The 12820-nt window shown below is 62.9% G+C and overlaps 1 protein-coding gene across 3 annotated transcripts in view; it reads right to left on the bottom strand.

The window, feature by feature from the left end:
- The window catches only part of KCNH6 (potassium voltage-gated channel subfamily H member 6), a 129033-nt gene that overhangs the window by 27170 nt on the left and 89043 nt on the right, over positions 1 to 12820 (bottom strand). The gene's annotated exons all lie outside the window — the stretch shown is intronic.

The raw sequence follows: 12820 nt of genomic DNA, 5'->3' as shown, positions 1-12820 counted from the left end.
GCTGATCCCTCCTTTCCCCACTCACAGACGTTCTCCCAATGCACCACCCCAGCTTGTAAGAGGCCTGGGGTTGAACCAGTCCCGGGTTGAGGTGGGCTCCCACCATGGGACAGTACGAGACAGACGGCAGCTGGGACCAAGATGCCAGACGAGCTGTCACTCCATTTATCCAAGGGCTCCTGACCCCCTTTTCAAGGCAGGCAGCAATCCCTGGGGAGAGGCCAACTAGGGGCCTAAAGAGAACCTATGGCATCCATAGTTAGACACCAAAACATCTGGCCTGAATGGCAGAACAAACTGCATGGAATTCAGGTCAGATTTATTCAGACGCCTAACCATGGAATTAGGAGCCCAATGGATTTAGGAGCTCAAAGGATTTAGGAGCCCAATCTCAGCCACAGTGTAACAAACTGGCCAGTGTAGGTGCATCCTGCTGGAAGCCATCCGTGGCATGTCACAGACCCTCTACTGCTAACAGCAAAGGTGATTCTCCGTTAGTGGGCATGGCAGTTGCCTCTGCAGAATATGTAATTGGGTAGAGCACCTGAACATTTGGGGCACCACTGGGTCTTAGTGTCCACCCACCTCTGGGTCCACCCACCCATTGGGTCTTAGTGTCCACCCACCCACCTCTCCCTACCCCTGGTCTGAGGCTCTGCCTCCTCCAGAGAGGGTCTCGCTAACGTAAACGTGACAAACCCTGCCAGGATGCTGAACCTGTGATGGAGCCACTTGAGTGGTCACAAAGCCATTTCCCAGGCATTTGCTGACTCCAGCTACCTACTGCCAGTTTCTGAATGTACTGTGTTAGCACGGGCGTGGGGTGAAAGGCCAGCTGGGGAAGGCAAGCCCCAGCCCCGCCCCTTTCCACCTGAGAACCCGCCCCTTCTGCCTGATGCCACGCCCACTCCCATCCAATCCTTCTAGGCCACGTGGAGAGCCACGGCTGCCGTGCTGCAGCCCCAGCCCAGCTCTCCTTGGTGGCCGGGGAGAGTCGGGCTGCCGAGCTGCGGTCCCGTCCTTCCTTGGCGGCTGAGGGAAGCTGCGCTGTGGCGACCAGGGAAAGCCAGACTGCCTTTTCCGGCAGCCAGAGCCAGGCTGCTGCGCCGCAGCCCCAGCCTTCCCCGGTGGCGGCCCCAGCCTTAGGCTGTCGGAGGCGTAGGCAGTTTGGGACGGCTGTGCCCACCCTTGCCTGCACGCCCGCCCGCCCATGTGTGTGAGTCCACACAGGAGCTCCCTTTAAAATCTGCTCTAAAACCATTGCATGGGGGTGAGTCTACAGTCACCTCTGTGCTGCATGGGGCCCCATAAGCCCCAAGGGCAGCCCGGGGACAAGTCCAATGGCCAGAGTCCTGCCTCAGTTCCCTTCTCCCTCACTAGGGACCCTGAGGTTTGGTTGCTGATGGCAGCAGGCGGACGGGGAGAGGTGGAGCCAGGCTCCGAGCCCCCAGCTGCGGGGGGGTGGGGCATGCAAAGCGCTGGGCACAGGCACCCGCGAGGCCTGCCTTTGTGGGGCCCCCTGCCCGGAGGCCGGTCTAAGGGGGCAGCAATCGACGTGGGTGTCAATCCCACAGTCCTGGCCAGGTGTGCAGGGAGTCCCCGCTCTGGCCTCACCGCTGCGCGGGGCTTAGAAAGGTGCCAGCCGCTGAGTAGGCAACAAGTCCCATCGCGGAACCAGGCCTCGTTCCACGTAGCAGCCTCGGAGAGCCAGTCATGGGTTCACTGGCCCCTCTCAGTACAACGAGCTGATCTCTCCAGGCAGCTCAAAGCTTAGCAGCCATCACCGCGCTAGGAAGAGAAGGAATCACCCCCCTGCTACCGCAGCCCCACAACCGGCTCTACCGGTGCCCCTCACTCCCGACACGCAGCCCCTGCTATTCCAGCCCTGGCTCCCCACAACCGGCTCTACCGGTGCCCCCCACTCCCGACACGCAGCCCCTGCTATTCCAGCCCTGGCTCCCCACAACCGGCTCTACCGGTGCCCCCCACTCCCGACACGCAGCCCCTGCTATTCCAGCCCTGGCTCCCCACAACCAGCTGTACCGGTGCCCCCCACTCCCGACACGCAGCCCCTGCTATTCCAGCCCTGGCTCCCCACAACCAGCTCTACCGGTGCCCCTCACTCCCGACACGCAGCCCCTGCTATTCCAGCCCTGGCTCCCCACAACCAGCTGTACCGGTGCCCCCCACTCCCGACACGCAGCCCCTGCTATTCCAGCCCTGGCTCCCCACAACCAGCTCTACCGGTGCCCCTCACTCCCGACACGCAGCCCCTGCTATTCCAGCCCTGGCTCCCCACAACCGGCTCTACCGGTGCCCCTCACTCCCGACACGCAGCCCCTGCTATTCCAGCCCTGGCTCCCCACAACCAGCTCTACCGGTGCCCCTCACTCCCGACACGCAGCCCCTGCTATTCCAGCCCTGGCTCCCCACAACCGGCTCTACCGGTGCCCCTCACTCCCGACACGCAGCCCCTGCTATTCCAGCCTGAGGCTCCCCACAACCAGCTCTACCGGTGCCCCCCACTCCCGACACGCAGCCCCTGCTATTCCACCCCGGGACTCCCCACAACCAGCTCTACCGGTGCCCCTCACTCCCGACACGCAGCCCCTGCTACGCCAGCCTGAGTGTTTGGAAACTGCAGTGCCTGGAGTCAGCCCGGGCTCAGCTCAGGGCACTGGGGCTGTGTCTACATTGGCCCCTATTCCGTAATAGGGATGCTAATGTAGCACTTTGGAATAGGCAAATAAGCTCTTTTCCGGAGGATCTCTTATTCCTACTTTCAAGTAGGCAACAAGTAGGAATAAGAGATCCTCTGGAAAAGAGTTTATTTTCTGGAGGATCGCGTCCAGACTGGCGCTTTTCTCCGGCTTATCTACAAGCCGGAAAAAAGCGGCAGCCATGAAAATGCAAATCCCGCGGGGGATATTTAAATCCCCCGCGGATTTGCCTATTCCAAAGTGCTACATTAGCATCCCTATTACGGAATAGGGGCCAATGTAGACGTAGCCTGGGAGTTGGGCTTTTAAAGTCAGGCCTTAAGTGTAGCTGAGATCCTGACTGACACGAGACAATACACAGCGGGCACCTGCCCATCTCATCCCCTTGCGCGCCGGACGGTCTGCAGCCAGCCACAGGGCTGCAGGAGCGGGGGAGTGGGCAGCTGGCATGGAGCTGCGCCAAGGAGGGGTGAGGGGCAGAACAGCAGGGGCTGCAGGCTGGGCAGGGGGTGCATTGGCGGAGCGGGCGGGCGAGTTCACAGGCTCCGCACATGCTCGGCCTGACTCTCAGAAATGCCTCTAATTTTAGCTTCGCTTTATGTTTAAGGTGCTAACAGAGCCAGGCTAGTGACTCATGCGCTGCCACAGAGGAGTTTAGGGAGCGTTTGGCAGGAGTTTGGAAGAAACCCCCAGCTGCTCTGCTGCCCACATTGCCAGCCAGGCCTGGCTGCGCAGTAGCTGCCTGCTGGTGTCACTCACTCGCACCCACAGGAAGCAGTGGGGAAATCTCTCCTCTCTTCACCCTGTACAAACTCATCGAGAAGGATTCCCCCTTCCGGTAAACACCCCCTGACATTGTCCATACAAGGAACAGTCTAGCGTCTGCTGCTCTCAGCTGTGTTTCAAATGCCCTGTACTGCTAACAGCTAATGGAGATTCCCCATTCGTGTATCTGGCAGGGCGCTGGGGACCCAGGATCTATACCCGCTGCCGCTATGGGACAGAATGCCGTGAGAGCCATGAGATTCCAGAGAGCCCTGGCTTGGTAAAACCTAGAGAGCGGATGTTGTTTACATCCAGGTTTTCACCCTCAACATCCTCCAGCCTCTCTCCACTGCGGCCAGGCTCTGACTGGTGGGGCGGCACAGGCGTAACGGGGGGCAGAGTCCGGCTGGGGGTGTCAGAGCAGCAACGGCACAAGCTAAAACAATAAGGAATGGACATCCAACCTCATGCTTCAGGGCACTAGCTGGGGGTCGGATCAGGAACCAATTTCCTCACCGTGCCCCCGTCACATCAGCTGCCCAAGGTAACAGACCTACAGTTCAGACGATTCCATCACGGTGCTTGCAGAAGCCAGCCACAATTAAAGACAGACAGAGCAAGTCAGCCCAAACAAAACTGCTTGCTGATAACCCCCAAGGACTGCACTGAGGTCGTGGCTGGCAAACAAAGCAGAATGGGATCAGAAATGGGTCCGACGTGGCGTGTTGGACTGAGCCCTGCTTGGTGGACACGAGAATGAGCGGAATAGGCCATTCTGCTCACCAGCCCCTTGTAGGGTGCTTATAGCTGCTTTGGCAGGGGTCCAGACAGCTGGACTGAAAGGAGCGAGGTCCCCCACCATGGCTGCCACCCCCGCCCTCTGCTGGGACCCCGAGATCATAGAATCATAGAACCATAGAGCTGGAAGAGACCTCAGAAGGTCGTCAAGTCCAGCCCCCTGCTCTAGGCAGGACCAATCCCAACTAAATCAACCCAGCCAGGGCTTTGTCAAGCCGAGACTTAAACACCCCTAGGGATGGAGATCCCCATGACACCGCTGGGCTTTCATCATCCTGATCCTGAGAGATGCGCTGACTGGTCTGGGCCAGCGAGAGGCACCCAAGTGACACTGCCACTGGCTCTGGCTACATCCCCCACGCCATGACAGGTGAGACTTGGCTTCCTGCGTTCACACCCCCTCCTGCGTCCTTCTCCTCTTCCCGGGCCTCTCTCCTTTGGCCGTCTGCTTCCTAAGAGCTGGACAAGCCAGTCTCTTTCCCAGCCCGGCTTTGAGGCCAGCGCTGGAGCGGCAGCTCAGAGCAATGGTACAGACACTGGGGCACTGGAGAGGTCACAGGAAGGGGGGAAGCGACAGCGTCAGGTGCTGTTGGCCACCGTGGCCCAGAAGGCCCCAGGCTGGGAGCCGGGTCTCTGATTGGTGCAGCTCCCATACATGCCCCCATCTCGCTGTGCCACTCATCCTGGAACTCACGGGGCCTGGGCGCAGGCAGCCGCAAACGCGATTCCCAGCCCCAGCTCCTTCCCCTGACCCCGTTCTTCTCGCCCCATTCGGACGTCTGCACACAGGAAACACCAGCAGGCTGACTGCCCATCAGCCCGCAGCACAAGGGGGAGAGCGCAGGGGCTTGGATCCTGGTGGGCCCGGCCGCACGTGCTGTCTGGCTGCAGGGGAGGGGAAGCTATTTCTCCTGGCGAGACAAGGCTCCGGTGTCCCATATATCACCCCGTGGGCCTCCTGATACTGTCCACAGTCCCCTCTGTGTGCTCTCCCCTTCCCCCTCCCCAGCCACAGCATTAACAAACCCAGGGGAGTCCACACGGGGGCACCCCATTCAAACTGACCCTCCCTCGCCACCCCTGCAAACCAGGGACTCGCAGCTGCCCAATGGCCACTCAGTCCTTCCACCCTGCCTCCGCCAAAGCCTCTCGACCCTCAGCCCCTTGCCTGCTGCCCCACACGTAGGGTAACTCCTGCCTGGCCCCACCCCACTGCGACCTGAACCGCCGCGGGACCAGGGTGTGGTTGGGAGTCCCCGCACCCAGGCCCGGCAGCCCCCCAGGCGGGGCGACAGCATCTCTCACGCACCGGCACAGGCATGCGCAGAGCCACCCGCGCGCCTGCAAAGGGCATTCGGGAACCAGCCGCACCAGCATCGCCATCAATCAATGCCCAGGCCCCGGGTCGGGAAGAAGCCGCCAATCAAGAGCCGGGAAGGCCAAAGACGTGGCAGGCAGAGGAGGGAGAGGGAGCGGAAAAAGTGACCGAAATCCACTCGTTCCGAAGGGGGACGTGCGGACGCAGCGCTGGTGGGGTCGGGGAACCGGCCTCCTCACCCCAACAGGAGCACGTCGGGGCGAGGGGAGGGGGCCTGAGGCACCCCCTGCCAGAAGCAGTGCTAAGGGGGCTTTAAACCGGGCAGCAAGCTCAGGGAATGATCAGGCTTGCTGGTGCCACAGGCAGCCCTCCCGCTGACTGCAGTAGGTAGTGGATCAAAGCCTGCGTGACAAGCACAGCCAGCAGGACGTCCATCTGAGGGGCCCGATCTTGAGCAACTCCTCCCTGCCCAGCTGCGGCAGTAAGAGGCGGGTGGTTCCAGCCCCCCTTCCGTGGGTCTAACCTTTGTGGGGGGAGCTCCCTTGCCCTGCTCACGTGCCAATCTCCGTGTTATCGCTTTGTGCCGGCTACCCGCACATCCGAGCTCTGGCCTTTTGGTGTCAAGGCTGTTTGAACGGGCGTCGGCGGAGCCGGCGAAGGAGAAAGGGAGGCTGGAATTAAAAACGCCCCTCGGTTGGCTGGCCCTGCCCAAAGCGGAGGAGTTTGGGGACCCTTTGGACGGAGCACAAAACACGAGAGAGAAAACATCCCCCGGAATCACAGCCCGGAGACAGGCCTCTAGCGCCAGCTCATTTGCAGCTCTGTTTGGCCTCTCCAGCTCCTCTACCCTGGCCATGCATCCATCCAGGGAAGGACTCCGTCCCCATTCAGCTGTGTAGCCGATCCAGCCAGTCACTGGGCTACGGCTCTACGGGATCGCTAAGGCGCCTCCTGCTTAGTATCCAAGACCCCTTGGTACGACTCAGAAATCTGAAGTCACGTCTCTGGCTGTAGATTCTCTGGACTCTGAATACTCCAGATTCGCTCTGGATTCAGGATGCAGCCAGCCAGGGGGGCTGTTTGCTTTTAGCGGCGGTGAGACCAAAACGGCCCAGAAGAGGGGAGAATAATCATGTCTTCCCCTTTGCCCCTTCAATCCTGCCTCCCCCCCAAACCAGCCCGCTCTCCTCTGAGTGGGTGGCTGCCTGGCCCGAGGCGCCCCGTGCCAGAGGGGATGCTGCAGGGACGGGCCACGGCCATGAACTCCAGGCTCGTTCCAAGTCAGAGACTGGCACGTTCATCACACAAATGTGCGGCCGACCCCTCCGTGGCTTTAGAAGCCCAGGGCACCCTCCCCCCACCAGCCCTGCCTGCAGAGAAAGTTGGGCCTCCCCAGAGAGCAGCATGAGCTAGATGAAGAGGGAGTCACTTCCCAGGGAAGGGGCGGATCTCCCCCTTCCCCCGAACGTGCCCTGCTGCCCTCCTGGGATTTAATTCACTCCAGGGACAGCCTCCCCTCCGGGGATCCCTCCTCCCTGCCCCCATGGCAACAGCAGGGACTCCGCTAACAACCCCCCATCTCAGCCATGCCCCCCCCGTTCGTCTGTCTCAGCGCTTACCGGCTTGAGCTTCAGTTTCAGACTCATGGTGGGCTGGAAGGGAGGCTGCGCCACGCGCGGGCAGGGAGAGAGCTGGGGAAAGGGAGCCGAGCTCCCCAGCACAGACCTCTGGCGCTGACACCACTCCCGGGGGCAGAGCTGTGCTCGGAGGCGGCCCTGCCTCCTCCCCACCCCACGAGCAGTGTCTGCCGCATGCCAGACGGTGCACGGCTCCAACCTGCGAGACAGGGCACTTCCCGCCCCGCCTGGCGCCTCTGCCAGGGAATTCACACCCTCCCCTGCACACTGCGGGGAGTCGCTCTGCTCAGGGCTCGCCCTGCCCTGGGCGCCTCCGTCCCCACCGGGGCAGGCTCCGGGCTGCCTCTGCTCGGCGCGCGGACAGGGGGCAGGGGGACTGACCGGCTGAGGTCCACTCAGACCCCCGCAGCTTAGTGGAGGGGTTCAGGCCCTGCTCGCCCCCGCCGCTAGCCCAGGATTGGGGAGCAGGTAGTGTGGTGTCTGCCTGTGCCCCTCAGTCCTGACCGGCAGCCCCCTCCTATGCCAGCCCTGGGCGCCCCACACACAGCTCTGCCATACCCCTCAGTCCTGACCGGCAGCCCCCTCCTATGCCAGCCCCGGGCACCCCACACACAGCTCTGCCATACCCCTCAGTCCTGACCGGCAGCCCCCTCCTATACCAGCCCTGGGCGCCCCACACACAGCTCTGCCATACCCCTCAGTCCTGACTGGCAGCCCCCTCCTATGCCAGCCCTGGGCGCCCCACACACAGCTCTGCCATACCCCTCAGTCCTGACCGGCAGCCCCCTCCTATGCCAGCCCTGGGCGCCCCACACACAGCTCTGCCATACCCCTCAGTCCTGACCGGCAGCCCCCTCCTATGTGAGCCCTGGGCGCCCCACACACAGCTCTGCCGTGCCCCTCAGTCCTGACCGGCAGCCCCCTCCTATGCCAGCCCTGGGCGCCCCACACACAGCTCTGCCCATGCCCCTCAGTCCTGACCGGCAGCCCCCTCCTATGCCAGCCCTGGGCGCCCCACACACAGCTCTGCCATACCCCTCAGTCCTGACTGGCAGCCCCCTCCTATGCCAGCCCTGGGCGCCCCACACACAGCTTTGCCATACCCCTCAGTCCTGACTGGCAGCCCCCTCCTATACCAGCCCTGGGCGCCCCACACAGCTCTGCCCATGCCCCTCAGTCCTGACCGGCAGCCCCCTCCTATACCAGCCCTGGGCGCCCCACACACAGCTCTGCCGTGCCCCTCAGTCCTGACTGGCAGCCCCCTCCTATACCAGCCCTGGGCGCCCCACACACAGCTCTGCCGTGCCCCTCAGTCCTGACTGGCAGCCCCCTCCTATACCAGCCCTGGGCGCCCCACACACAGCTCTGCCGTGCCCCTCAGTCCTGATCGGCAGCCCCCTCCTATACCAGCCCTGGGCGCCCCACACACAGCTCTGCCGTGCCCCTCAGTCCTGACTGGCAGCCCCCTCCTATACCAGCCCTGGGCGCCCCACACAGCTCTGCCCATGCCCCTCAGTCCTGACTGGCAGCCCCCTCCTATACCAGCCCTGAGCGCCCCACACGCAGCTCTGCCCATGCCCCTCAGTCCTGACTGGCAGCCCCCTCCTATGTCAGCCCCGAGCGCCCCACACGCAGCTCTGCCCATGCCCCTCTGTCCTGACTGGCAGCCCCCTCCTATGCCAGCCCTGAGCACCCCACACGCAGCTCTGCCCATGCCCCTCAGTCCTGACTGGCAGCCCCCTCCTATGCCAGCCCTGAGCGCCCCACACGCAGCTCTGCCCATGCCCCTCAGTCCTGACTGGCAGCCCCCTCCTATGCCAGCCCTGAGCGCCCCACACACAGCTCTGCCCATGCCCCTCAGTCCTGACTGGCAGCCCCCTCCTATACCAGCCCTGAGCACCCCACACACAGCTCTGCCCATGCCCCTCAGTCCTGACTGGCAGCCCCCTCCTATGTCAGCCCCGAGCGCCCCACACGCAGCTCTGCCCATGCCCCTCTGTCCTGACTGGCAGCCCCCTCCTATGCCAGCCCTGAGCACCCCACACGCAGCTCTGCCCATGCCCCTCAGTCCTGACTGGCAGCCCCCTCCTATGCCAGCCCTGAGCGCCCCACACGCAGCTCTGCCCATGCCCCTCAGTCCTGACTGGCAGCCCCCTCCTATGCCAGCCCGAGGCGCCCCACACACAGCTCTGCCCGTGCCCCTGAGTCCTGACCCCCAAGCGCCTCCTATGCCAGCCCTGGGAACCCCACACACAGCTCTGCCCGTGCCTTGACAGCTAGGACAAGAGTGCCCAGAATTCCTTTCTCCCTGGAAAATGCATCCGCATTTGGACCCAGGTCTCTAGTGGTGAAGGCCTGACCCAGGCACCAATAACCCACCTGCCAGGTTGGGGCATTTGGGGCACACACAAGCCACCTGCCAGTCTCCTGCTGCTGCCAGGCTGTGCCAGGGGGCCTGGTGTAGTCAGGGGCCAAACCTCTGGAGCTGCCGGTGTCCGTGGCTGGAGAAACACAACAGCTGGGGCCCTGGTTGGGTCTTTGTCACTCTGCACCCCAAGGCCCACGATACCCCGGAATTCAGAGCCTACATGCCGTTGCGAATCTGGCCCCAAGCCACTGCACCCCCAGCCCGCTGCTCTGCCTGCCTCTTCTCCAGGCCGTGCGCCAGCCCCGGTTTGCGCCGCAGCTGGGCACGGTGCCCTGCGGGTGCTGGGGAGGAGGGCTCCTCAGAGTCCTGGAGGGAGGCCCACTGAGCTCACAAGAACAGCCATGTTGGAGCAGGCCTAAGGCCCGTCTAGCCCAGTATCCGATCTCCCGACGGGCTGGGGCCAGATGCTGCAGCTCTCTCCTGAGCACTGGGGCTTTTGTTACCTCGCAGGACGGGCCCTGAGCCTGACTGGGGCCGCCAGCACCCACGGGGCCTGATCACGGGATCCCAGGGCTGGCAGAGACCTCAGGAGCCATCGAGTCCAGCCCCCAGCCCAAAGCAGCTTCCCCCCGGCTCAGCCATGAGCATGAGACTCAGAGGCCTGATAACAACTCCGCCCTGCCGGCCGTGGCCTGGGAGTTTGGGGGGGGGGTCCCCTCCAGCACAGCGCCTGTGTCCACCTCCCTCTTCTGAGCTCAGCCTGCTCCCACGGCCACCTCCGCCACGTTCCCCTCCGCCCCCAGCCACCTCCCCATGCCCCCACCTCCTCTCGCCTCCTCCCCTGGGGCCGCCCAACCCTCCAGGCCTCTCTGGATGCTCCAACCCCAGGCTGGCTCAGGGCAGGCCCAAGGGGCCTGGCTCTCCCTTGCCTTCGGGAGCAGTGCACCCGGGGCTCCCTTTGTGCTGGGCTGGGGGACGAAGCCGTGGGCAGCGCAGCAGGGAACGGGGCCCCCAGCGGCCCGCTCATGTGCCACTGTGCCCAGGTGCAGGGGACACCCTGTGCTTTCCACGGCAGGGCCTGGCCCAATGGCAGAGCCCCTGGGGCATGGAGCCAGCCATGACTGCCCGGAGCTGGTGTGACAGCAGGGCTCACCTGAGCAGGCTCTGGGGGCGCTCGTGGGACCCTGCTGCACAGCACACGTGTTCCCAAACAGTTACCCCCAGGCTGGGAGAGGGGGTTAGCCCTGGACTGCTCAGCTCTGCTCCCCCTGTATCGCTCTGCCCCCTCCTCCCATCCCTTCCCTCTCGGGGCTCATCAATCTCTCCCCTCCTCTATTTCTGCACCCTCATCCCCAGCAGGCCGGATCCAGGGCACCCAAATGACTCAGTCGCCCTTCGTGCTGGCTCCGGCTGCCACTAGGAATGCCAGATACTTTCACAAAAGGAGGGGAGAGGGAACCAAAGCTGTTGAGCAAAAGAAAAAGGGTCATGGCGCCTTTAAATCCCCCCGCCCCCACCACACGCGGTAGGGGAAGAATGTCCCAAGCGACCTTCCGTCCGAGAAAACCAGAAAATACCGGACGGTTTGGTTTTTTTACCAGACAGAAGCTGCAAATTCCGGACTATCCAGGCCAAAACCAGACACCTGGCAACCCTAGCTGCCACCCAGCCTAGGCTGCTGACATTTCCATGCCTGCAAAGGGCCGGGGGGGGAGGGGGGGCGAGGAGGAGGTGTATGTATGTGTGAAGAGCCGCTCCAGGGAAAATGGTCGCTGCTCACCAGACCTCCCACCGCCTCTCCCTCAGCGTACACAAAGCCCCCCAGCTCAGCTGAGCCCCCCCAATACTTACCTGCTGCTCCCCTGCGCTCTGCCAATGTCGCTTTATCCCGGCCTGCCCCCACCCCTGTTATTCCAGTCCCAAGTAACCCCCCGGGTATCTCGCCACCTGCGCCAATCAGACGCCAGCTCCCTGAGGCGGCTGCACATCCAGAGGGCACACTGGAGAGCGGCAGGCTTGTGACGCAGTGGGGGGTACCTTGCTGGTTACTATGCTGGACAGTGGGTTGTGAGTGACCTCCACTGGCTGCTGGCTGCAGCACGGCCCAGCAGGGCAGGGGATGAGTCATTATGCAAGGGGGCTCCGAACCCGTCTGACCAGTTATCTCCCAGGGAGCGGAACAATGGGAAGAAGGGGAGTGGAGCCCTGGCTGGGGGCAGGGCTGGAGGTGAGTGAGTGAGGTGGCTGTCGGGGAAGCAGGGGAGAAGGAGCTAGGGAGGGGGGCTGGGATTGTAGGGTCCAGCCACCCCCCATCTCAAGGGGGGGCACTGAGGCCTCCTAGCCCCACTTCCTGTAACCAGATTACATCTGTGCTGTGCTGTATCTTGGAGAAGCAATAAACTCCCTCTATTCTACTGGCTGGTGGAGTCTGTTCGTGCCACTACGGGGGTGCAGGAGACGGGAAAATCCCAACGCGCCGTCACAAGGCTAACGCCATGCTCTAGTGGCCGTTAGCCCCTTGGACGCTGGGTGTGTGTTGCAGGTGGTGCCCACGCAGCACAGCCAAGCCAGGCAGGGTTGCCAGGTGTCTGGTTTTGAACTGGACAGTCCAGTATTTGAGCTTTCTATTTGGGAAACAAATTGAGACAATAGAAATGAGAGATATCAATGTCCGGTATCTTCTAAATCAGCTGTCATGTCAATTGTGCTGTAATGGCAAGTGTGTCTGGTATTTTTGTTGAAACCATCTGGCAACCCTAAAACCAGGGCCCGCCTAAAGGCTAGTAGAGGGGCAGCAAGATCGGCTGGCGAGCTGGGTCCGGCCCACCAAGCCTTTTGCTCCAGCCTGAGGCTGCTCAAAATGGCTCCCTTTGGGCGTGGAACTTTGCGCACTGTCCCCGCCCCCAGCCCAATCACTGCAGCTCCCATTGGCTGGTTTCCCACTGGGGTCCCACTGGGCTGCTGGCCGGGAGCCACCTGGGTAAGCGCCTCCCAGCCAGAGCCTGCCTTTGGCACCCCAGCCCCTCTCTCAGGTCACCACCGAAACCCTCTACACCTCTCGTCCCCCAGGTCACAACTCCCTCCCAGCCCCTGCACCCCCTCCTACACCCCTCCCCCAAGTCAGCATCCTCTCCTGCACCCAGACCCCCTCCAGGACCCTACATCCCCTCCTCCCAAACGCCCTCTCTGACCCCACACCTTCTCCTGCACCCCA

The sequence above is a fragment of the Pelodiscus sinensis genome, chromosome 29 (genome assembly GCF_049634645.1).
Source record: "Pelodiscus sinensis isolate JC-2024 chromosome 29, ASM4963464v1, whole genome shotgun sequence".
NCBI classification, from domain to species: Eukaryota; Metazoa; Chordata; order Testudines; family Trionychidae; genus Pelodiscus; species Pelodiscus sinensis.
Note: the sequence above shows the minus strand (reverse complement) of the source record. Positions and strands in the feature narration are given on the sequence as shown.